This window comes from Tamandua tetradactyla, chromosome 7, assembly GCF_023851605.1.
Source record: "Tamandua tetradactyla isolate mTamTet1 chromosome 7, mTamTet1.pri, whole genome shotgun sequence".
NCBI lineage: Eukaryota > Metazoa > Chordata > Mammalia > Pilosa > Myrmecophagidae > Tamandua > Tamandua tetradactyla.
In genome coordinates, this window is record NC_135333.1 from 873733 (window position 1) to 900970 (window position 27238).

At 38.7% G+C, this 27238-nt stretch overlaps 1 protein-coding gene across 1 annotated transcript in view; it reads right to left on the reverse strand.

Annotated features, from left to right (window-relative positions):
• The window catches only part of FSAF1 (40S small subunit processome assembly factor 1), a 58003-nt gene that overhangs the window by 27028 nt on the left and 3737 nt on the right, over window positions 1–27238 (reverse strand). The window lies entirely within an intron of this gene.

The following is a 27238-nucleotide window of genomic DNA, read 5'->3' on the forward strand; positions in this document are numbered from 1 at the left end:
CTTGCATATACCCTGCTTACTGACATTTAGCTTTGACAATAGACATTGTTACATTTGATGGGAGCATATTACAATGTCACTTTTAACTGTAGATCCTAGTCTACATTGATTGTATTCCCTCACCCACATAGTATCCTATTTTCAACATCTTGGAATGCTGACATCATTTGTTCCCCGTCATGCAAAACCATTCCTATATTTGTACATTTAATCACCATCATTGTTCACTCTAGGCATAGCTAAGTTATACCATCTCAGTCTTTATCCTTTATCTCTTCTTTTTGTTGTCATACATGCCTGCAGTGCTCCTCCCTCAACCATACTCACACTCAGCTTGCTTCAGTGTACTTATAATAGTGCTACCATCAGATTGTATTGTGTTTTCCATTTCTGGCTCTTTACAATCAGTCCTGTTGAACACTCTGTATGCCTTCAGCATCAAATACCCAATGTCTATCCTCTTTCATCTCCTGTTAACCTGTTCTCAACCTTAACTCTCAAAGTTTGCTTATTAATTTTAGTTCATATTAGACTACACAGTGTTTGTCCATTCATTTCTGGCTCATTTTACTCAGCATAATGTCCTCAAGGTTAATCCATGTTGTTACGTGCGTCATGGCTTTATTCTGTCTTACAGTTAACGTAATATTCCATAGTATGTACATACCAGTTTGTTTAGCCACTCATCCACTGATGGACATTTGGGCTGTTTCCATCTCTTGGAAATTTCATTGCCTTTGAACAGTAAACTTGTAACTTAATAAATTCCCTTTATAAAAGCCAACCCATTTATGGTATATTGCATTTCTGGCAGCATAAACAAACTAGAACACCTAGTAATGGGATTGCTAGATCATATGGCAATTCTATACTTAGCTTCCTAAGGAACTGCCAAACTGCCTTCCAGGTCAGTTGCACTATTCTACATTCCCACCAACAGTGAATAAGCATGTCTCTTTCTACACATCCTCTCCAATACCTGTAGTTTTCCGTATTTTTGATAATGGCCATTCTAGTAGGTGTAAGATATCTCACTGTGATTTTTTTGTTTGTTCGTTTGTTTTTTTTTTAACTTTTTTACTGTATAGTATAACACACTGTTCTAGTTTGCTAGCTGCCAGAACGCAATATACCAGAAATAGAATGGCTTTTAAAAAGGGGAATTTAATAAGTTGCTAGTTTATAGCTCTAAGGTCGAGAAAATGTCCTAATTAGAACAAGTCAATAGAAATGTCCAATCAAAGATATCCAGGGAAAAGTTACCTTGGTTCATGAAGGCCGATGAGGTTCAGGGTTTCTCTCTCAAGTGCGAAGGCACATGGTGAACAAAGTCACAGTTTCTCTCTCAGCTGGAAGGGCACATGGCGAGTACTCTGTCATCTGCTAGCTTTCTCTCCTGGCTCCCTGCTTCATGAAGCTCCCTGGGAGGCATCTTCCTTCTTCATCATGAAAGGTTGCCGGCTGTGGACTCTGCTTCGTGGTGCTGCAGCATTCTCTGCTCTCTCTGAATCTCCTTCATTCTCCAAAATGTCTCCTATTTTATAGGACTCCAGAAACTTCTCAAGATCCACCCAAATGGGTGGAGACATGTCATCACCTAATCCAGCTTAACAATCACTTTTGATTAAATCATATCTCCAAGGAGATGATCTGGTCACAGTTTCACACACACAATATTGAATAGGGATTATTCTACCTTTATAAATGGGATTTTGATTAAAACACGGCTTTTCTACAGTACATACATCCTTTCAAACTAGCACACATATATACAAGGCAAAGAAATAAAAAAGCAATAGTTTTCAAAGGACTCTTCAAGAGGTGGTTACGGGACAGATCCAAGAGTTTCTCATGGGCTACCATACGATCCTCTCATATTTTTCCTTCCAGCTGCTCCAGAATATAGGAAGCTTAAATATTTTTTGATCATCACAATTGATTTTTTTCTTCTTTTTTTGTGAAAAATAACATATATACAAAAAAGCTGTAAATTTCATAGCACAGCACCACAATTAGTTGTAGAACCTATTTCAGAGTTTGATATGGGTTACATTTCACAATTTTAGGTTTCTACTCTTAGCTGCTCTAAAATACGGGAGAGTAAAAGATATCAATTTAATGATTCAGTAATCATATCCATTATTAAATCCTATCTTCTCTGTATGATTCCACCATCACCTTTTATCTTTCCATCCCTCTCTTTAGGGGTGTTTGGGTTATGGCAACTCTAAATTTTTTTATATTGGAAGGGTCTGTCACTAATATGGGGTAGGAAGATGGAACTATCTGATTCTGGAGAGGCTGGGATAGGTTTCAGGACATATCTGGTTCAGGGACCCATCTGGAGGTTGTAGGTTTCTGGAAAGTTACCCTAGTGCATGGAACCCTTGTGGAATCTTATAAATTGCCCTAGGATTGGCTGGAATGGTTCTGGTTGGGGGTTGGCAGGTTATGATAGGTAGCAAGGTCTACCTGAAGCTTGCTTAAGAGCAACCTCCAGAGTAGCCTCTCGACTCTATTTGAGCTCTCTCTGCCACTGATACTTAATAAATTACACTTCTTTTCCCCCATTTGGTCAGGATGGAATTGTTGATCCCATGGTGTCAGGTTTGGATTCATCACTAGGAGTCATTTCCCATGTCACCAGGGAGACTTTCACCCCTGGATGTCTTGTCCCACGTCGGGGGGAGGGCAATGATTTCACTTGCAGAGTTGGGCTTAGAGAGATTGAGGCCACATCTGAACAACAGAGGTCCTCCAGAAGTAACTCTTAAGAATGCCTAAAAGTAGTCTAAGCTTCTGTCATTGTAACTTTTTAAAAATATTTTTATTGACAAATCTTCACACACATACGGACCACACAATCAGTGGCTCACCATATCATCACATAGTTGTGTATTCATCACTATGATCATTTTTAGAACATTTGCATCACTCTAGGAAAAGAAATAAAAGGAAAAAAGAAAAAACACATACATCTCACACCCCTTACTCCTCCCTCTCATTGACCACTAGTATTTGGGTAGATTGACATACTAGTGGTCTCATTGTGATTTTCATTTGCATTTCCCTAATAGGCAGTGAGATTGAGTATCTTTTCATATGTTTTTGAGCCAATCATATTTCCTCTTCTGGAAAGTGTCTGTGCATGACTTTTGCCCATTTTCAGTTGGGCTGTCTTTTTGCTGTTGCTTTAGAATTTCTTTATATATTCTGAATATTAAACCCTTATGCGATATGTGATTTCCAAGTATTATCTCCCATTGCACTGGCTGCCTCTTTACTTTCCTGAAAAAGTCTTTTGATACACAAACGTGTTCAATTTTGAGGAGATTCCATCTACCTATTTTTTTCTCATTGCTTGTGCTTTGGGTGTAAGGTCTAGGAAACCACCTTGTATCACAAGATTTATAAGATATCCCCCTAAATTATCTTTTAAAAGTTTTATAAAGCTCTAATGTTTAGGTTTTTGATCCATTTTGAGTTAATTTTTGTATAAGGTGTGAGATATAGCTCCTTATTCTTTTAGGTATGGATGTCCAGTTGTCCAAACATCATTTGTTGAAGAAGCTGCTCTGCCACAGCTGAGTTGGCTTGACTGTCTTATCAAACATCAATTGTCCATAAATGAGAAGGTCTATTTCTGAACACTCAGTGTGATTCCATTTGTCCGTATATCCATCTTTATGCCAGTACCATGTTGTTTTGACATGCTTTGTAATATGCCTTAAAGACCTGCTAGTTCATTTCTCTTTCTCAAGGTACTCTTAGCTATTAGGGGCACCCTGCCTTTCCAAATAATTTGCCTATTGGTTTTTCTATTCCTTCAAAGTATAAGTTGTTAGATTTTAATTCATATTGCATTGAATCCATAAATCAACTTCGGCAGAATCAACATCTTAACTATACTGAGTCTTCTAATTCAGGAGCACGGTATGTTTTTCCATTTATTTAGGTCTTATTTTATTTCTTTTAGCATATTCTTACAGTTTTCTGTGTATAGGTCCTTTGTGGCCTTGGTTAAATTTATTTCTAAATATGTGATTCTTTTGGTTGCTATTACAAACAGAATTTTTTTCTTGATTTCTTCCTCAGAATGCTTACGACTGCTCTATAAAGACACTAGTGATTTTTGGGTATTGTTCTTGAACTGTCATTTTGCTGTACTCATTTATTAGCTCTAGTAGCTTTGCTGAAGATTTTTCTGGATTTTCTACATATAGTATCAGGTCATCTGCAAACAGTGAAAGTTTTACTTCTTCCTTGCCAAACTGGATGCTTGTTATTTCTTTGTCTTGTCCTACTGCTCTAGCTAGAACTTGTAGCTAGAACTTGAATAAAAATGGTGACAGTGGGCATCCTTGTCTTGCTCCTGATCTCAGTGGTAAAGCTTTCAGTCATTCCCCACTGAGGATGATGTTAGCTGTGAGTCTTTCATATATTCCTTTCATCATGTTGAGGAAATTTACTTTTATTTCTATCCTTTGAAGAGTTTCCATCAAGAAATGATGTTGAACAGAAACAGGGTAAGATATTGGGTAACTGGGGCTGAAGGGATAGATTGTGCAACAGGACTGACTGCAAAAACTCAGAAATGGACAGCACAATACTACCTAACTGTAATACAATTATGTTAAAACATTGAATGAAGCCGAATGTGAGAATGATAGAGGGAGGGCTGGGGGCACAAATGAAATCAGAAAAAAAGATAGACAATAAAGACTGAGATGGTATAATCTAGGAATGCCTTGAGTATATAATGATAGTGACTAAATGTACAAATTAAAAAAACACTTTTGCACGAGGAAGAACAAAGAAATGTCGTTACTGCAGGGTATTGAAAATATATGGTAATTAATATTTTAAAATTTTAACTTATGTGTGAGACTAAAGCAAAAAATGTTTATTTGGTACAAAATTTGTATTTTGACTAGTGCATTTCCTAATATAAGTTATGTAGACCCCTTAATTGAATACCATAAGTACATGGAACCTTGAGTAGGGCATGAGATTTGAACAGTCAATAAAAAAGTATTTGCAAAGTCCCCTTGGGGGAATGGTAAGAAAGGGGGGAAATTCAACTTCCCCAAGTTGAATTCTTGATATTCTCACAAGCAGTGGGGACAACCAAAGCTACAGGCTGAGCCCCCAATCTTGGGGTCTGTTCATATGAAACTTAACCCCAGAAAGGGATAAGTCAGGTCTACTTAAAATTAGGCCTAAGAGTCATCCCCAAGAGAACCTCTTTTGTTGCTCAGATGTGGACTCTCTCTCAAGCCAACACAACAAGCAAACTTACCACCTTCCTCCTGTCTATGTGGGACATGCCTCCCAGGGGTGTGGACCTTCCTGGCAACATGGGACAGAAATCCTGGAATGAGCGGAGACTCAGCATCAAGGGACTGAGAAAAACCCTAGAATGAGCTGAGACTCAGCAACAAGGGATTGAGAAAACCTTCTCAACCAAAAGGAGGAAGAGTGAAATTAGATAAAATAAAGTGTCAATGGCTGAGAGATTCCAAACAGAGTCGAGAGGTTATCCTGGAGGTTCTTCTTACTCATTAAAGAGATAGCACGTTGTTAGTCAAGATGTTATGGACAGGCTGGAGGGAACTGCCTGAAAATGTAGAGCTGTGTTCCAGTAGCCATGTTTCTTGAAGATGATTATATAATGATATAGCTTTCACAATGTGACTGTGTGATTGTGAAAACCTTGTGTCTGATGCTCCTTTTATCTACCTTGTCAAAAGACAAGTAAAACATATGGAATAAAAATAAGTAATGGGGGAACAAATGTTAAAATAAATTTAGATTGAAATGCTAGTGATCAATGAAAGGGAGGGGTAAGGGGTATGGTATGTATGAATTTTTTTCTGTTGTCCTTTTATTTCTTTTTCTGAATTAATACAAATGTTCTAAGAAATGATCATGATGATGAATATGCAACTATGTAATGATATTGTAAATTACTGATTATATATGTAGAATGGAATGATCATAAGTTAAGAATGTTTGCGTTTGTTGTTATATTTTTAAAAATTTAAAAATTAAAAAAAAAGAAATGATGTTGAATTTTGTCAGGTGCCTTTTCTGCATCAATTGAGAATGATCCTGTGGTTTTTCCACTTTGCTTTACTGATATTATTATTACATTAATTGACTTTTTTGTGTTGATCCAGATTTGCATATTTAGAATAAATCCCATTTGATCCTGCTGCATAATTCTTTTAATACGATGCTGGATTCGATCTGTGAGTATTTTGTTGAGGATTTCTATATCTATATTCATTAAAGATACTGGGTCTGTAGTTTTCTTTTCCTGTAATACCTTTGCCTGGATTTGGTATTAGAGTGATGTTGGCTTCATAGAATAAATTAGGTAGCTTTCTCACCTCTTCAATTTTTTGAAGAGTTTGAACAGGACTGGTACTAATTCTTTCTTGAATGCTTGGTAGAATTCACATATGAAGCCATCTGGTCCGGTGTAGGAGCCAAAGGGTTAAAACAAGACCTGCAGAATTTGTTGGGAGCAGCTGGCATCCCTGGACTGAGGAAATTGTTACTTGCTTTGTCTGGAACAGTCTGGGAGGAACAGAATAGAATGTTTGTTTACCCCCAAATGGCTACCTTAAGTATGAAGAAAGTTAAGTACTTTATTTCCTCAGGAAAAGCAGGCACGCCTTTTGTTACCCTGCAGTATATAATCAGGATCTGGTTCAGAATAAAGTTGTCTGTGGCTTGCTAAAGTTAAGTTTCAGACCCTCTGATCCCGTCTGTTTGTCTCTTTCTTTCTTTCAGTCTCTCTCTCTCTTTCTTATCATTCCTTAATATTCTTCGAGCTCTGTTTCATAGGAAGCAACATCTGGTGCCCAACGTAGGGCTCGAAGAAGAAGACTCCAAAACAGTATTAAGGAACCAAGGAAAAGTCTCCATTAGAGGGACATGTGTCCAGATGATAGAAGAGGACTCGAGTCATATTGGTAAGTAAGCATTTTCCTAGGAGCATCAGGGTAATGGGTAATCACAATAAGCGGCTGGAGGAGTATGTACGTATGTATGTTTGTATGTTGAAAACATTGTTAGGGTGCCATTACAAAAATAAGGTTCTGATAAAGTTTAAGAGCTATTTGTATTTTAAAGAAAAAGACTTTGTGGATGAAACAGAGAAGAGCCTAAAGCAGACTCCCCATAGTGAAATGGGAGACATTGAGGGAAAAGGAATGAAGAAAGTTCTGAGTTGAAAACATTTTTCCATAACAATACAGTGAGGCCACATGGGGCAATAACAGAAGGGAGTTTAGGAAAAATAAAAAAACTAGGTTCTTGTTGTTAGGAAGAAAATAGTAAAGGGAAATGGTTAATAGCCTAAGGATGACACAGCCAGGAAATATAGCCAGAGACAAGGTAACTCTAGTTGGGAAAAAGAGGCTAAAAAAGCTTCTTCAAAAAAGGAGCTATTTCTAAAAAAATAAGATAGAAAAATTGAGAGAATATATGGAGTAATTAAAGGAGAGAAAGGACAAATAAAATGAGGATATGGAGACTAAGATGGAAGATCCAAAGAAATCTTCAAAATAGAAATACAGAAGTGCAAACCTGAGGCAAGGGAAGAGGATAGTAAATAAATAACTTAAGATGGGATACATAATTATAAAAATTTTACATCAACATCAGCTGCCTTTATATAAAATCACATTTTCTTGGACTCTTAGCCTGTTGTAATGAAAAGATATAAAATTTTTTTCTAGATAATCAGTGTAAAAAAGCAAAGAATCTGTTTTATCAAAAGAACCTATGTTAACTTTTACCATGTCATTATCTGTATAAAAAATACTTATTTTCTCCTGGGTATCACTACACTGGCAAAAAACTGTTTCTTTTCTTGCCCCAAACCAGGTGGCTTAATCTATTAATCTAAGGAATATTGCTGTAAATGAATCTATTATTGGCTAAATTATATTCAAATCATATAAATACCTAAATTCCTTTAAGCCAAAATATCTTACTGCTTTGTCTAGTGATTATATAAACTACATATGTATAAACTAAATTTATCCCAAAATAACGATGGCTTATGTTGGGAGATCAGATTTGATGGCTTGACGGCTGAATGCAAGGAAAAAATATACTTGTGGAGTCTGTTTTGTTCACCTGATGTTGCCATTACATGCAACTGATGTTGCTGTCACATGACCTTGGTAAGAAACAGTTAAAATGTGCACTCTAGCTGGGAGGACTGGTATCCTCCCAGAAGGAGGTGTGCTTTAATAAAGATATCTAGGTCCCAGGAAGCTCCTCTTGGTCCCTAGCCAGTTCCCAGAGGACCCAACTGGGCCCGGTCATGTAAGCAAATCGGAATTTGGCCACTTTTGTGGGAAAATACCATAAAAACTGCATGCAATAAATTTAAAATCACCAAAAATGCACAACCAATTATAAAGAATCCACATTCCTGCATTCCTTTTCAATCATTTAAAAAAATCTGGTCATTTACTGTCACTATTGACACTCTGCTTTCATTTTTGCTACTTGTCACTTTAGGGATTTCTAATTATATGTTACAGAACTTGTTTGATATTTTACAAGGAGATTCTGATTTATTAAGCAAAAGGCAGTTAACAGCTGTGGCTGAACAAGAGTTACAATTAATTGGACAATGTATTCAAGAAGGATAGTTTGTTCAAATAGATCTAGAAAAGCCTGTTGATTATATTATTTTCTTTACCTTACAATCTCCCACAGGCCTATTTTGGCAAGATAGTTTTTAGAACACATCTTTTTACCAAATGATCGACAAAAATGCTTAAATACATATCTGCAAGGACACTAAAGTCTATGTTCCTGAAACAAAAAGGGGGAGATGATGATCAGGAAGATGATGTTGTGAAAATAAGTACACCTAAAGATCAATTAGCAAAAGCACTGTTTACTTTAAATTTTTTAAACGTTCATGATAATTTATCACAGATTCCTGCAGAAGAACATTTTAGTAATTTGGAAAAGAAAAATGATACAACCCAAACAGAACTGCAGGTGCAGCCGATCTATTGGAAAGATGTTAAAGATGAGTTGTGGAAACCAGGAATGGTAAAGGTGTGGGGTAGGGGATTTGCTCTTGTCATTGCAGATCATGGAACCTCGGTTTGGATTCCCTCGAAGAGACTAAAACCCAGACATGTTGACCAGGACGAAATAACTAAATGGCATTTATGTTGTAGGAAAATGAGATGATTATAGCAGCAAGAAAAAGAAGAGGTATTTGGCTGCCAGTACAGATGTCAAGATCCTAGCAATCCTCTCCAGAAACACAAGTCCTGATCTGCTTGGCAAAAGAATATCTGAAAAGGACTAAGAGACTAATTGGACTCATTATTACAGCTGTCATTGGAATCATTGGAATTATCACAGTGGCTGCGGTCGCTGGAACTGCATTGTTAAGTTTGGGGCTGTTTATACTTTTCCTCTTCCTCCTCAGCTGTGTTAAACAACAAATAATCAAAGTCAGAGAGCTTGACTGGTAGCCAATGATGGGTAAGACCCTTCCTTCAGAGCTTAAGGGCAACCTAAGACAGGCACAGTCACCTCGGCTAATAAAATAAAAAGGGGGAAATGTAGGAGCCAAAGGGTTAAAACAAGACCTGCAGAATTTGTTGGGAGCAGCTGGTGTCCCTGGGTGGGCAAGAAACAGAGGAGATTGTTACTTGCTTTGTTTGAAACAGTCTGGGAGGAACAGAATGTTTGTTTATACCCAAATGGTTACATTAAGTACTAAGAAAGTTAAGTACTTTGTTTCCTCAGGAAAAGCAGGCATGCTTTTTGTTACCCTGCAGTATATAATCGGGATCTGGTTCAGAATAAAGTTGTCTGTTGTTTGCTAAAGTTAAGTTTCAGACCCCCTGATCCTGTCTCTCTCTCTCTTTCTTTCAATCTCTCTCTCTCTTTCTCATCATTCCTTAATATCCTTCGAGCTCTATTTCATAGGAAGCAATAGTCCTGGACTTTTCTTTTTTGGGAGCTTCTTGATGACTTATACATTGTCTTTACTTATGACTGGTTTGTTGAGGTCATCTATTTCTTCTTGAGTTAATGTTAATTGTTCATGCTTTTCTAGGAAGTTGTCCATTTCACCCACTTTGTCTAGTTTATTAGCATATAGTTAGTCATTGTATCCTCTCATTATCTCCTTTATTTCTGTGACATCAGTAGCTATGTCCCCTCTCCTGTTTCTGGCTTTATTTATTTGTATCCTCTCTCTCTCTCTTTTTTTTTGTCAGCCTAGCTAAGGGTCCATCAATTTTATTGATTTTCTCAAATACCACTGCCTTCTCACCTCCATGATTTCAGCTGTGACATTCACACATATTCTTATTGAGCTTCCCTGGTATGTGATGGATCTTTTTCTCTTACTGCTTTTGGAATTCTCTCTTTGTTTTTGATATTTGACAATCTGATTAGTGTCTTGGAGTAGGTCTATTCGGATCTATTCTCTTTGGTGTATGTTGCACTTCTTAGATGTGTAATTTTATATCTTTCACAAGAGATGGGAAATTTTCAGTGATTTCCTCCATTATTCTTTCTGTCCCTTACCCTTCTCTTCTTCTTTTCCTGAGACACCCATAACACATATATTCATGCACTTCATGTTGCCATCCAACTCCCTGAGACCCTTCTTGTATTTTTCTGTTCTTGCCCCTATCTGTTCTCTTATGTATAGGACTTCAGATGCCTTGTCCTCTAGTCCACCAATGAATGCTTTCTTCTGCCTCTTCAAATCTTCTGTTGTAAGTCTCCATTGTGTTTTTCATCTCTTCATTTGTGCCTTTCATTCACGAAAGTTCTGTCATTTGTATTTTCAAGCTTTCAGGTTCTCCTTTATGGTCACCTAATATCTTCTTTATATCCTTCATCTCTTGGGCCATACCTTCCCTCAACTTATTGATGTGACTTTTCGACTTGATTTAGCATGTTTGAAGGAACATTAATGAACTGCTTCAACTCCTATATCTCATTTGAAATGTTAGTTTGTTGCTATGGGCCATATCTATCTTCTTCTTAGTATGATTAATAATATTGGGGGGTGTCTTGGCATCTGATTTCCTTGATTAGTTTATTCTGGAGATTTTTTTTTCACTCTTTTACCTAGGTTTTCTTGTTGGTTCCTTCGTTCTCTGTTTTTTTTTTTTGGCATTCAGTTCAACTTATTCTACACCTCTAACATAACTTCTATTTAACTGTTTGGAATTTCTCGGCTCCTGTTTTTCTGGTTCTTGCCCTGCTTTTCTTGAGGAGTGTGTCCTCAGATGTGACTGACCACCAATCAGGTCTTTCCAGACAAGGGAGGCCCAGATCTCAGGAGAGTGTGATTAGTTTCAATTTCCCTTAAGATGAGACCCAGCGGGTTTTCTTTTCCATTTTTCTCTCCACAATATCATCCATAGCTGTGTATTCATCACCATGATCATTTTTTAGAATATGTGCAGCGCTCCAGGAAAAAAAAAACAACAACAAATTCACACATCCCTTACCCACTACCCTTCCCTCTCACTGACTACCAGTATTTCAATCTACCCAATTATTTACCCTTTATCTCCCCCCATTATTCATTTAATTTTTATTCTTATTTTTTTCTACTCATCTGTCCATACCGTGGATAAAAGGAGCCCCATACACAAGGTTTTCACAATCACACAGTCACTTTGTAACAGCTATATAGCAATACAGTTGTCTTCAAGAATCAAGGCTATAGGAACACAGTTCAAAAGTCTCAGGTACATCCCTCTAGGTAGTCCAATACACAATAAACTAAAAAGGGATATCTATATAATGCGTAAGAATAACCTCTGGGATAACCTCTTGACTCTGTTTCAAATCTCTCAGCCACTGAGACTCTGTCTCATTTTTCTCTTTCTCCTTTTGGTCAATAAGACCTTCTCAATCCCATGATGCCAGGTATCGGCTTATCCCCAGGATTCAGGTACCACATTACCAGGGAGATTTACACCCCTGGAAGTCATGTTCCATGTACTCAGCAGGTTTTCTTTCTGTGGAACCTCCAGACACTGTGAGTTTCCTCTCCTGCCCAGGTTGCATTTATCCTTCTGGAGCTCCACACCAGTGTAAAGTGCTGTGGAGCCTTTAATTCTCAGCCTTCCAGGGGAGTGGCTGAGACAGAGACTGAGGTTAAAGGCTGTTTCTGATTCCCAGCCCCTGGGATCCGAATTCTCTAAGGATTGTTTCTCAAATTCTCTGAATGACCCATTTGAGCTGGGTCCCACACAACCCCCTTTTCTTGAGGAAGATATGCCCTTTAGGGAATTATCTCCTTCTCTTGACTTGTTATTCTGTCTCTCGGACCTATCTTAACTCCACCCTTGCCTGGGTCAGCACTAACAATTGAAAATGCTTGAGGTTTTCTCTAATGAGCAACTCACAGTACTTTCAAAAAAGGAAAAAAAAAAAAAAGACAGAGAAATAAAATAAAATAAAATCACTTTTTAGAGCCAGTCTCCAGCCCCCAAGGCTCACCAATCAAGAGGTGGAGTTGGTACCTGGCTCTATAAAGGAGCACAGCCCGTTTCCAGTATTCTGAGTTTGGCTGACTCCAGAAGCCTCCATTTTTTTCGTTTGTTTTTTACCCCCTCATCAGCCCTCTCCTTTCTGCCAGGAGAGAGAGAGAGATGTCAGAGTTACTTTACAGCTTTCTCTAGGTTTATCTGTGCTTGGAACTTGTATCCAGCAGTCAAAATTTGTTAATTAAAACTGCAATTGTACAGGATATATGAAGTTTTTCTTCTTTTTCTGGAGTGCTGCAAATGTTCTAAAAATGATCATGGTGATGAATACAGACCTAGGTGAGGACACTGTGGACCACTGATTGCATAACATGTATGGACTGTGTGTGAGTGAAGATTTCTCAGAAAAAACACACAAAAACAAAAACAAAAAAGCTGTCATTGGAACTTGGTTGATCTGTCTTCTCTTGCTCCTAGTAGAGTCTGCTACTTTTTTCCCACTGGGAAGTGTCTCCTGCAGCCCTGTCTTGCCAAGGAGGTGAGGCACCAGCTTCTACAGTTTGAGGCCTGACTCATAGTTCTGTGATGTGATCTTTGTTTGGCATTCCACCCATTGCAGACTGCTGTAGAGTGTACGTTTAGTCACAGATGTCCCCCAAACAGTTGTTCCAGACAGTTCCTAGATATTTACTAACTGTTCTACAGGACTAACTAAATTCCACATCTCCCTACATTGTCATCTTCGACTAAACTCTTCTTAACTAAAAATTTCTTTTAGGCATGTCAACATCAATAATTTCTAGCAATGTTGGAGATGTCACATGTTCTAGATTGACCTATTACTGGTGGATCAGCATGAGAATGGAGCAATTGAAAGAGGACACAAGCACTGTAATAAAAGTCTTGGTTAGTTGTATAATAGTTACTATATTAGTTTGCTAATGCTGTCAGAAAGCAATATATCAGAAATGGAATGGCTTTTAGAAAGGGAATGTAATAAGTTACAAGTTTACAGTTCTAAAGCCATACATATGTCCTAACTAAAGCATGCAAAGAAAGATACCTTGGTTTAAGGAAGGCTGATCTGGGAAGCACATGGCTGATGTCTGTTGGTCCTTGTTTCCAATTCCATTGCTTTCAGCTTCTGATGCCACTGGTTTCCTCTCTAAGCATCTGTGGGCCTTCACTTAGAGACTCCAGGACATAACTCTGGGTTCTAGCTTGCTTAGCATTTCATAGGAAGGCACATGGCAGCATCTGCTGGGCTCTGCCCGAGTCTAAGCATCTGTTCTGTTGGCATTCCAAACATCTCCAAACGTCAGTGTCGCTGTCAGCTCTGAAGCAACTATACTTCAAGTGTCTGTATCTGAGGTTTCTCCAAAATGTTCCCCCTTTTAAAGGACTCTGCTAAATTAATCAAGACCCATCTTGAATGGGTTGAGTCACATCTCCATCTAATCAAAAGGTCACACCCACAAATGGGTGTGTTCCATCTTCATGGACATAATCTAATCAAAAGTTTCCACCCTACTCTGTTGATTCAGGATGAAAAGAAACGGCTGCCCCATAAGACTGGGTCAGGGAAAAGACGTGGCTTTTCCAGCATAGTTACCAAGAGGCTGAAACCCTCTGCTTTCCCCAATACCAGCCCCCCAAATATCCAGCTCTTTGCCCTCAGGACACATTTGGATCCTGGTTGTGGGTATACCTGGGCCAAGTGACTGTCTAGACCAAGGTAGGGTGTGACCATTTGGTGGCAGCTCTGGGCCAAACATTTACCTTGGTGCTTCCCATCTCTCTGTTAACATTTCACCAGAAATGTCTCAGCCTGGAATCTGCTGATGTATTTTTGAGAAAAGGTTTGTTTATAACAAACACAAACAGTTCGGGGAAAAAATATTGGCTACTTATTTCATGGATGCTCAGTCTATTAGCATGACCCCATCACTACCTAACTTCGATTTTAATAAAATTAAATTTTTTACTTTATTTTGTTTAAAGCTTTAACAGCATCCCAATTTAGAAACAACTTGCGGTTTCCTCTGATTTCTTTCCCCTCAAATTCAATGAGGGTTGTGATAGTTGGCATTACTATATTCAGGCAGCACTGAGTCCTCCTCTACTTCCAGACGCACAGGAGGACTATACTTCCCTGCTACTTGAGGTGAGGCCTGGCTACATGACTTTCTTTGGCTAAAGAACTGTGAGCAGAGGAGATGAATGCTCCTTCGCATGGAATCTTCAAGAGCCACCCATTAACTCCCCTTCTTTTACCAAAGCAACTAGCCATCTTCCAGATGGTAGATCCTCCATGACCTGGGGTCCCCCGATAAAGATGGTATGGAGATTACCTGCCCCTGCCTATCCTTCCTGAACAAAAAGAAAAAAAATTTGCTTTTTTAAGCCACTGAGATGTAGGGATTGTTTGTTATTATACTATAAACTAACCTAACCTATCCTGACAAACACAGCCTCACCCTCCCCACTATATGAAACAGAAAAATATTTGGAACTTTTGAAAACTTGTATGCTAGATAAGGAGGAAGGAAGAAAGCCATAAAAAGAAAGAACAGTTTGGGAGAAGCACGTGGGAGTGAGGCAAGAAGATAGGCAGTTCACCAGACTCAGTGAACTTATCTATGGGCCTATCAACAATAATTCCTCCTGTGCTGCTCAGAGTTTTTTTTTTTAACCCACTAGTTACACAGCCCAATCTTCCTCTAATCAAAGATTAGTTGGATTAACAAGCACTCTTTTTTAAAATGCAAACATTTTTAGAATACTAAGAAATTTAGTTATACCTTAGTGAGTGAAAACTACTTCAGTTAGATTACTTTTTTATTTATGCAGTAAAAACATCATTGTAAAATATTCATAAAGGCAGAACTAAATAACATATTCCTTAGGGACACATACATAGGAGTTGAACTATAAGGAAAGGAAAGGCATGTTAAACATAAAATTCAGAATACTGGTTACCTTGACTAGGGAAGGGCGGGGATCCTGTGTTGGAGGGATGTATTGGTGGCTTAAACTATATTAGTGTTGTTCTCTTTTTTAAAAAATTTTACTGATTAATTCATGAATGCTCTTCTCAGTGTTATCCTTTTTTAAAAAGGTTATTTATTTATTTATATTTTAAAAAGTCATTGTGAGGGGATCCAAGATGGCGTCTTAGTAAGGTACATGCGTCTTAGTTCCTCCGACCCCAAATCAACTAATAGGTGAACAGAAACAGTACAGAACAGTTCCCGGGGCTACAGCAGGGAATGGACACACAGCGTAACCCAGTCTGGGCTGGTTAGTCTGACTGCGAAACTCGGCTGCGGTGAGTGAGATCCCTGAGCGGCGGGCGATTTCCCGAACAGCCGCAGCTGCGGCGGTCCGAGCTAATCCCTCCCTCCTTCCCGGGCTGGCTGAGAGACGCGGAGAGACAAGCTTCCCAGCCAAGGCGGCCGGCGCCACACTTTTGCGGGCGGCTTCGAGTCTCGGCTTCAAGTCCGCGACTACGAGTCTCGGATCAGAGGGCTATCCAAAGTCTGGGCTGGCAAGTCTGACCGCGAGACTTGGCTGCGGCGAGACCCCCGAGCGGCCGCAGCTGCGGCGGTCCGAGCTAATCCCTCCCTCCTTCCCGGGCTGGCTGAGAGACTCGGAGAGACAAGCTTCCCAGCCAAGGCGGCCGGCGCCACACTTTTGCGGGCGCTTCGAGTCTCGGCTTCGAGTCCGCAGCTACGAGTCTCGGATCAGAGGGCTATCCAAAGTCTGGGCTGGCAAGTCTGACTGCGACTCTTGGCTGCGGTGAGACCCCCGAGTAGTGCGCGATTTGCCGAGCAGCCGCAGCTGCAGCGGTCCGAGCTAATCCCTCCCTCCTTCCCGGGCCGGCTGAGAGTATCGGAGAAGCAAGTTTCCCAAGCCGAGGCAGGCGGCGCCCTTCTTTTGCGGCCGGCTTCGAGTCTCGGCTTTGAGTCCGCGGCTATGAATCTCAGATCAGAGGGCTATCAAAAGTCTGGGCTGGCTAGACTGACTGCGAGACTCGGCTGCGGTGAGACCCCCAAGCGGCATGCGATTTCCCAATCAGTGGCAGCTGCGGTGGTCCGAGCTACTCCCTCCCTCCTTTCCGGGCCGGCTGAGAGTATTGGAGAAGCAAGTTTCCCAAGCCGAGGCAGGCGGCACCCCTCTTTTGCGGGCGGCTTCGAGTCTCTGCTTCGAGTCCGCGGATACGAGTCTCGGATAGGAGGGCTATCCAAGCCGCGGTAGCCCCCCCCCACGGGAGGCTTCCTGGTCCGGTGGGGAATCCCCCAGGCCCGCTGCAGCCCGCAACCAGCCACAGGGTCCCCTCAAGCCGCGGCAGCTGACGCCCCCACCACGCGTGGCCCCTGAACCAACGGAGAGAACTGGATCCGAAATCCCCAGGCCACGGAGATCGGTGACTGGGGGAGACCCATTCCAAACACTTGAGAGAAACGTGTGCCACGTGCGCCACGTACTGGGCAAGATAAGAAAAACAGATCCCAGAGATTTCACAGAAAAATCTTACAATATTGCTGGGTCCAACACCCAGAGAAATCTGAATAAATGCCCAGACGCCAGCAGCAGAAGATAACTGTCCACGCTCAAAAGATTGAGAATATGGCTCAGTCAAAGGAACAAACCAATAGCTCAAATGAGACACAAGAGCTGAGACAACTAATGCTGAATATACGAACAGAAATGGAAAACCTCTTCAAAAATGAAATCGATAAATTGAGGGAGGACATGAAGAGGACATGGGCTGAACATAAAGAAGAAATAGAAAAACTGAAAAAACAAATCGCAGAACTTATGGAAGTGAAGGATAAAGTAGCAAACATAGAAAAAATAATGGATAGCTACAATGATAGATTTAAAGAGACAGAAGATAGAATTAGTGATTTGGAGGATGGAACATCTGAACTCCAAAAAGAAACAGAAACTATAGGGAAAAGAATGGAAAAATTTGAACAGGGTATCAGGGAACTCAAGGACAATATGAACCGCACAAATATACGTGTTGTGGGTGTCCCAGAAGGAGAAGAGAAGGGAAAAGGAGGAGAAAAACTAATGGAAGAAATTATCACTGAAAATTTCCCAACTCTTATGAAAGACCTAAAATTACAGATCCAAGAAGTGCAGCGCACCCCAAAGAGATTAGACCCAAATAGGCGTTCTCCAAGACACTTACTAGTTAGAATGTCAGAGGTCAAAGAGAAAGAGAGGATCTTGAAAGCAGCAAGAGAAAAACAATCCATTACATACAAGGGAAACCCAATAAGACTATGTGTAGATTTCTCAGCAGAAACCATGGAGGCTAGAAGACAGTGGGATGATATATTTAAAATACTAAAAGAGAAAAACTGCCAACCAAGACTCCTATATCCAGCAAAATTATCCTTCAAAAATGAGGGAGAAATTAAAACATTCTCAGACAAAAAGTCACTGAAAGAATTTGTGACCAAGAGACCAGCTCTGCAAGAAATACTAAAGGGAGCACTAGAGTCAGATACAAAAAGACAGAAGAGAGAGATATGGAAAAGAGTGTAGAAAGAAGGAAAATTATATATGATATATATAATACAAAAGGCAAAATGTTAGAGGAAAATATTATCCAAACATTAATAACACTAAATGTCAATGGACTGAATTCCTCAATCAAAAGACATAGATTGGCAGAATGGATTAAAAAACAGGATCCTTCTATATGCTGTCTACAGGAAACACATCTTAGACCCAAAGATAAACATAGGTTGAAAGTGAAAGGTTGGGAAAAGATATTTCATGCAAATAACAACCAGAAAATAGCAGGAGTGGCTATAGTAATATCCAACAAGTTAGACTTCAAATGTAAAACAGTTAAAAGAGACAAAGAAGGACACTACCTACTAATAAAAGGAACAATTAAACAAGAAGACATAACAATCATAAATATTTACGCACCGAACCAGAATGCCCCAAAATACGTGAGGAATACACTGCAAACACTGAAAAGGGAAATAGACTCATATACCATAATAGTTGGAGACTTCAACTCACCACTCTCATCAATGGACAGAATATCTAGACAGAGGATCAACAAAGAAATAGAGAATCTGAATATTACTATAAATGAACTAGACTTAATAGACATTTATAGGACATTACATCCCACAACAGCAGGATACACCTTTTTCTCAAGTGCTCATGGATCATTCTCAAAGATAGACCACATGCTGGGTCACAAAGCAAGTCTTAACAAATTTAAAAAGATTGAAATCTTACACAACACTTTCTCGGACCATAAAGGAATGATGTTGGAAATCAATAACAGGCAGAGTGCCAGAAAATTCACAAATACGTGGAGGCTCAACAACACACTCCTAAACAACGAGTGGGTCAAAGAAGAAATTGCTAGAGAAATTAGCAAATACCTCGAGGTGAATGAAAATGAAAACACAACATATCAAAACTTATGGGACGCAGCAAAGGCAGTGCTAAGAGGGAAATTTATTGCTCTAAATGCCTATATCAGAAAAGAAGAAAAGGCAAAAATTCAGGAATTAACTATCCATTTGGAAGAACTGGAGAAAGAACAGCAAGCTAACCCCAAAGCAAGCAAAAGGAAAGAAATAACAAAGATTAGAGCACAAATAAATGAAACTGAAAACATGAAAACAATAGAGAAAATCAATAAGACCAGAAGTTGGTTCTATGAGAAAATCAATAAGATTGATGGGCCCTTAACAAGATTGACAAAAAGAAGAAGAGAGAGGATGCAAATAAATAAGATCAGAAATGGAAGAGGAGACATAACTACTGACCTCACAGAAATAAAGGAGGTAATAACAGGATACTATGAACAACTTTACGCTAATAAATACAACAATTTAGATGAAATGGACAGGTTCCTGGAAAGACATGAACAACCAACTTTGACTCAAGAAGAGATAGATGACCTCAACAAACCAATCACAAGTAAAGAAATTGAAGCAGTCATTCAAAAGCTTCCTAAAAAGAAAAGTCCAGGACCAGACGGCTTCACATGTGAATTCTATCAAACATTCCAGAAAGAATTAGTACCAACTCTCCTCAAACTCTTCAAAAAAATCGAAGTGGAGGGAAAACTACCTAATTCATTCTATGACGCCAACATTACCCTCATACCAAAACCAGGCAAAGATATTACAAGAAAAGAAAACTACAGGCCGATCTCTCTAATGAATACAGATGCAAAATTCCTCAATAAAATTCTAGCAAATCGTATCCAACAACACATTAAAAGAATTATTCATCATGACCAAGTAGGATTCATCCCAGGTATGCAAGGATGGTTCAACATAAGAAAATCAATTAATGTAATACACCATATCAACAAATCAAAGCAGAAAAATCACATGATCATCTCAATTGATGCAGAGAAGGCATTTGACAAGATTCAACATCCTTTCCTGTTGAAAACACTTCAAAGGATAGGAATACAAGGGAACTTCCTTAAAATGATAGAGGGAATATATGAAAAACCCACAGCTAATATCATCCTTAATGGGGAAAAATTGAAAACGTTCCCCCTAAGATCAGGAACAAGACAAGGATGTCCACTATCACCACTATTATTCAACATTGTGTTGGAGGTTCTAGCCAGAGCAATTAGACAAGAAAAAGAAATACAAGGCATCAAAATTGGAAAGGAAGAAGTAAAACTATCACTGTTTGCAGACGATATGATACTATACGTCAAAAACCCGGAAAAATCCACAACAAAACTACTAGAGCTAATAAATGAGTACAGCAAGGTAGCAGGTTACAAGATCAACATTCAAAAATCTGTAGCATTTCTATACACTAGCAATGAACAAGCGGAGGGGGAAATCAAGAAACGAATCCCATTTACAATTGCAACTAAAAGAATAAAATACCTAGGAATAAATTTAACTAAAGAGACAAAAAAACCTATATAAAGAAAACTACAAAAAACTGCTAAAAGAAATCACAGAAGACCTAAATAGATGGAAGGGCATACCGTGTTCATGGATTGGAAGACTAAATATAGTTAAGATGTCAATCCTACCTAAATTGATTTACAGATTCAATGCAATACCAATCAAAATCCCAACAACTTATTTTTCAGAAATAGAAAAACCAATAAGCAAATTTATCTGGAAGGGCAGGTTGCCCCGAATTGCTAAAAACATCTTGAGGAAAAAAAACGAAGCTGGAGGTCTTGCACTGCCTGACTTTAAGGCATATTATGAAGCCACAGTGGTCAAAACAGCATGGTATTGGCATAAAGATAGATATATCGACCAATGGAATCGAATAGAGTGCTCAGATATAGACCCTCTCATCTATGGACATTTGATCTTTGATAAGGCAGTCAAGCCAACTCACCTGGGACAGAACAGTCTCTTCAATAAATGGTGCCTAGAGAACTGGATATCCATATGCAAAAGAATGAAAGAAGACCCATATCTCACACCCTACACAAAAGTTAACTCAAAATGGATCAAAGATCTAAACATTAGGTCTAAGACCATAGAACAGTTAGAGGAAAATGTAGGGAGATATCTTATGAATCTTACAATTGGAGGCGGTTTTATGGACCTTACACCTAAAGCAAGAGCACTGAAGAAGGAAATAAATAAATGGGAACTCCTCAAAATTAAACACTTTTGTGCATCAAAGAACTTCATCAAGAAAGTAGAAAGACAGCCTACACAATGGGAATCAATATTTGGAAACGACATATCAGATAAAGGTCTAGTATCCAGAATTTATAATGAGATTGTTCAACTCAACAACAAAAAGATAGCCAACCCAATTACAAAATGGGAAAAAGACTTGAACAGACACCTCTCAGAGGAGGAAATACAAATGGCCAAAAGACACATGAAGAGATGCTCAATGTCCCTGGCCATTAGAGAAATCCAAATCAAAACCACAATGAGATATCATCTCACACCCACCAGAATGGCCATTATCAACAAAACAGAAAATGACAAGTGCTGGAGAGGATGCGGTGAAAGAGGCACACTTATCCACTGTTGGTGGGAATGTCAAATGGTGCAACCACTGCGGAAAGCAGTTTGGCGGTTCCTCAAAAAGCTGAATATAGAATTGCCATACGACCCAGCAATACCATTGCTGGGAATCTACTCAAAGGAATTAAGGGCAAAAACTCAAACAGACATTTGCACACCAATGTTTATAGCAGCGTTATTTACAATTGCAAAGAGATGGAAACAGCCAAAATGTCCATCAACAGACGAGTGGCTAAACAAACTGTGGTATATACATACGATGGAATATTATGCAGCTTTAAGGCAGGATAAACTTATGAAGCATGTAATAACATGGATGGACCTAGAGAACATTATGCTGAGTGAGTCTAGCCAAAAACTAAAGGACAAATACTGTATGGTCCCACTGATGTGAACAGACATTCGAGAATAAATTTGGAATATGTCCTTGATAACAGAGTCCAGCAGGAGTTAGAAACAGGGTAAGATAATGGCCAATTGGAGTTGAAGGGATACAGACGGTGTAACAGGACTAGATACAAAAACTCAAAAATGGACAGCACAATAATACCTAATTGTAAAGTAATCATGTTAAAACACTGAATGAAGCTGCATCTGAGCTATAGGTTTTTGTTTTGTTTTGTTTTGTTTTGTTTTGATTTTACTATTATTACTTTTATTTTTTTCTCTATATTAACATTCTATATCTTTTTCGGTTATGTTGCTAGCTCTTCTAAACCAATGCATATGTACTAAGAAATGATGATCATGCATCTATGTGATGATGTTAAGAATTAATGATTGCATATGTAGAATGGTATGATCTCTAAACGTTGGGTTAATTTCCTTTTTTCCGTTAATTAAAAAAAAAAAAAGAAAAAAAAAGAGAAGGGATAATTGGAGCTGAAGGGATACAGACTGTACAACGGTACTGGATATAAAAACTCAGAAATGGACAGCACAATACTACCCAATTGTAATGCAATTATGTTAAAACACTGAATGAAGCTGCATGTGAGGTATAGGTTTTTGTTTGTTTTTTTGTTTGTTTTTTTGGGTTTTTTTTTTTTTGTTTGTTTGTTTTTCTTTCTATTATTGTTTTAATTCTTATTCGGTTGTCTTTTTATTTCTTTTTCTAAATCGATGCAAATGTACTAAGAAATGATGAATATGCAACTATGTGATGTTATTAAGAATTACTGATTGTACATGTAGATTGGAATGATTTCTAATTGTTTTGTTAATTCTTTTTTTAATTAATAAAAAAAAAAGTCATTGTGAGTCTAACTGTGTCAGAAACTGCTAAGAGCGCATTCCGTCTAGTTAATACCTCTCTCTGTCTATATATATATGTATATGTGTACCTCATCTTTATATTAATACTTCTAGGAGAGAGAAGAGCTCAGTTTTGATACTGTAAGTTTACCTGCCACCCACCCGTCTTTTTTTTTTAATTTTATTTTTAACAGTTTTATTCACACACCATACAATCTATCCTAAGTATACAATCAATGGCTTCTGGTATAATCAGATACGCATTTACCACTACAGTCAATATGAGAACATTTTCATTTCTTCTGAAGGAAAGAATCCCATAGCCTTATATCCCCTATTACTGACATTAAGCTTTGATATAGTGGCTTTGTGACAATTAATGAAAGAATATTACAATGTTACTGTTAACTACAAACCTTAGTTTACATTAATTGTATTTTTCCCCATAGATTTCTTTCTTCTTAGCATCTGTCTAACATGGGACCCACTGAAGAAAACAGGGTATAAGGTACAAAACTACTAAGTACTGCTGCAGCACAGAGAATTTCAGGATAGAGTACTGTGGAGTTATCTAAATATTGCAGTGCAATGGAGGCCACTGACAACCTGGGGAATGGTGTGACATGTGAAACAATTTGGCAATAATTTGGGAGAATATCTAATTGTCCAGTCATGGTGAAGATCCAGATGAGCATACTTGTGATACTACAAAGACAAACAGTAGTAGAATACAGTACACAGTCTTTTAAGCCAGATAATACGAGGTTTAAACCTGAGCCCTGGCTTACTTCAGATTCACAATCCTTTATTTGTAATCCTTAGGACCAACTTCTAGTTTCAAAACAAAGATTTTTTTTACATTTTAGAAAGGTAATATTGTAAATATACTGAGCATTACATATCACTTCTAACTGGCTCCAAGTAGGCAACTCATATAATTAACCACATATTTCTGCAGCAACATCTGTGCATATTCATGTCAAATGGGATAGATAAAAATTTTTAAAAAGCCTCACATCAGCTTACGTTTGATTTTGCCACCAAAACTAAAAACAAACCAAAAAAAAACAACAAAGCAACAAATCGTTTCTGGCCCTAGGGAAACTTTGGAATCACAGGTATGTGTTGCATGTAACTGCACGCAAATTAACTAACTTATCTAGGTATCAATCTCCTCTGTAAAATGAAGAGAGGTAACTAGAAGAAGAGATAGTGAATGAATTAATAAATATAAATAATCAGCACTCTTAGTACATAATGTCCAATAAATATTATCTATTGTTATTAACAATTGGTGACATGGCTCTAAAGCAGCCTACATGTACCTCAGTCTAGGTCACTAGGCCACAGATTTCAAGTTCCCCCTCTGATCCCTTGCTTATCTAGGCCTTGTAGGAGGTTTAAAGATCATCAAACAAGGACAGTGAGTGATGTCTTAAGCTAGGGATGGGGAAATAGCACTAGTAAACATGGAGATCCAAGAACAAGTAATGCCTGGATCATTTTAAGCCTCATAAGACACTTTGATTTCGTAAAAACATAGGAACTTTTCCCCTCACAGATAGTAGCCAGTAGAGAGTACCAGGCATTCCTCAAATCACAAGTTCAAGCCACCCATTTCAAACCTGGACCAATGCAACAAACCCCTAACTCAGCCCCTCAAACATCCACCGTTGTTCACCTCTAATCTATTCACCACGGGAGCCAGAGATCTTTGAAAAATATAAATCAGATCACATCATGTCCTTAAAACTCTTTGATGGTAGGTGGTGCGACGGTGGCTCAGTGGCAGAATTCTTGCCTGCCATGCAGAAACCCAGGTTCGATTCCTGGTGCCTGCCCATGCAAAAACAAAAACAAAAACAAAAAAACTCTTTGATGGCTTCCATGCACTTAAAACTAAAATCCAATGCCTCATCACTATGGATGAGATGGTAAAAGACAGTTAAGACCACAGCCTTTCACACCAGCTCACAAAACTGTCCCTATGTTCTACTTCTATCTACATCAGTCTTCTTCCAGCTCCTTGAACATATGTCAAGCTTTTCCACACCTCAGGACATATCCAATGCTGTTTTCCCTCCACCTGGATCACTCTATCTGCCTTACTAGTACGTCTTGAAAGTGTCAGCCAGCATGTCACCTTCTCATGGAACCTTCCCTGACCACTCAATCTAAAGAAGGTTCTGCCTGTTACTCTTAGGACCATATTTGTTTACTTCAGAGCATTTATAACTTTTTAAATTTTATTATTCCTTCATGTGGATTTTTGCTTGATTCCATTATTGGACAGCATACTCTAGAGGGCAATGGACAACGTACTGTTCACAGCTGTACCTCAGGAGTCTAGCAAATTGTAGACACCCAAGAATTATTTGAGGATTAAATGTACGAAAGTTCATTTGCCTACTATTTTCCTGTCAAACTACTTCTTTCGTTATTGCAACACAAATGGGATATGATCAGAAAGTTCATTTGGAATGGGAAAAATATTATATAAATGGTCGCCAAAACCTAGATAAGCCTATGGAAAACTATTTTAATGCACAATCATCTAACCGTACTATTTATAGCATAAGCCTAAATTTTGGTAATAGAAGGTCATTTCCTGGGGGTCAGGCAGGGCCAGCTATATTGTTCTCCAACTCATCAGCACCTCTTCCTTTCTCAAGTATTGTTCAGGTGACCAGCTAATTCCATGATTGAAAAGTAAAAACTATCAATATTTTATTAAATCTGATTACAGATGTGTTTAAACTGCCTTACAATGGCTTACAAACTTTTAGAGAGCTGGGACCACAAGTAACCTTCTAACAGGTTATACAAACTCTTAACATTGCATTATGTATCCTAATTAACCCCAACTGACTGACTATCCTGTTAGCTGGCATCCCGCACACTCAGGATATGTCATAACAATTAGTATTATATTAATTTGCATTCATTTACATGCTGCAGTGTCAACATTTTAAGGTCTTTTATGGGTGTAGGCAGTTTTACTGTGTGTAAATTTTGACTCCTTAACCAGACACACGAGCATTTTCAAGGGACATATTTTAAAAATGGAATAAAGGGCACATCACCAAGAACACACTAGGGCTAGCTATAAGAATGGTGTGTAGTGAAAAATTAACCTTACCCAAAGAAATTTCTGTCCTTTGCCTTCAGCTACTGGAAGGTGATCCTGAGGCCTCTGGAATGTCCTGTCTTATAGGAGTATTTTTGTCTGCTGGGAATTTTGGACCACACCATAACAGTTCCAACCTCTGGATGAACTCTAGCAGGTACTGGAGACTAAAGGTCAGCCACATGGGTAGCATATGATCAGGCCCCAATAAAAATAGTGAACACCGAAGGCTTGAGTGAGCGTGTGTGGTTGGCAATACTCTGTGTATATTTCACACATCATGAGTGGGAGGAGGTAACGTCATCCATGACCCAAGGACAACTGGAAATTTCATGTTGGACTCCTCTTGGATTCCATCCTATATGTCTCTTTCTTTGGCTGGTTCTTATTTGTATCACTTCCCTGTAATAAACAGTAGCTGTATTACTGTTTTTACTAAATTCTGTGAGTCTTTCTAATGAATTTTTGGTCCTGTGGTTGGTTTTGGGAAAGCCACAAACTTGCAATGGATGTCAGCTGGCTAAACTTTGTATATGGTCAGGAAGTCCAAACATTAGAATGAGTTGAGAATCCTGTAAAAAAGTCAACTACAATGAAAAAAGGACTCCTGTCAATTTTTTTGGAAAGAAAACTTTCCATTACAGAAGGAGGACCAGGAATGAATGTAAAAGGAAACTGAAGTCCAAGACATTTGAGGAAACCAAGGGAGGATGCCTAGAGGGTTTATGTTTGTTCATTTCTCCAAAAGCAGAATTAAACTACACGGCAGTATTTTCCAATCTTTTTCACATCATGGCACATACAAAAAATATTAGTATTTGTATGGTACACTGGGGTAATGGATATGACCAGCTTGAGCATGCCAGCCACCCCAGAGGCTGAGCAAATCCATTTCTTGGCCCACCTGTAATAGTTCCCAGGGCCTCACTGTATTGAGTCCTAAAAGTTGAGAAGGTGACTTAGAATCCTAAAGTAATTGGTAAATATGATTACAGAACGCACTGATAACCTTTGAGGAAGAGATGTTGATAAGCCTGACATCAAGTTTTATCTGAGCTCTAGAAAAGATTACAAACAGTTTTAAAACCATAAAAAGGATTTTTAAAAAAATTTTGTTCACTGCTATATTCCCGTGCCCAGAATAATGGCTGGCACCTAGTAGGAACACCAGAAATATTTGTTGAATGACTGAATTTTTTCTGAGCACTGTTCAAGCAGAAGGCCAATCAATAAGAAAGAGTTAAGTCAGTGGGTCAGGGTTTATCAACCCCACACATTCCCAAGAATGTCCTGTTTTCCTGACTAGCTTTTGGCTG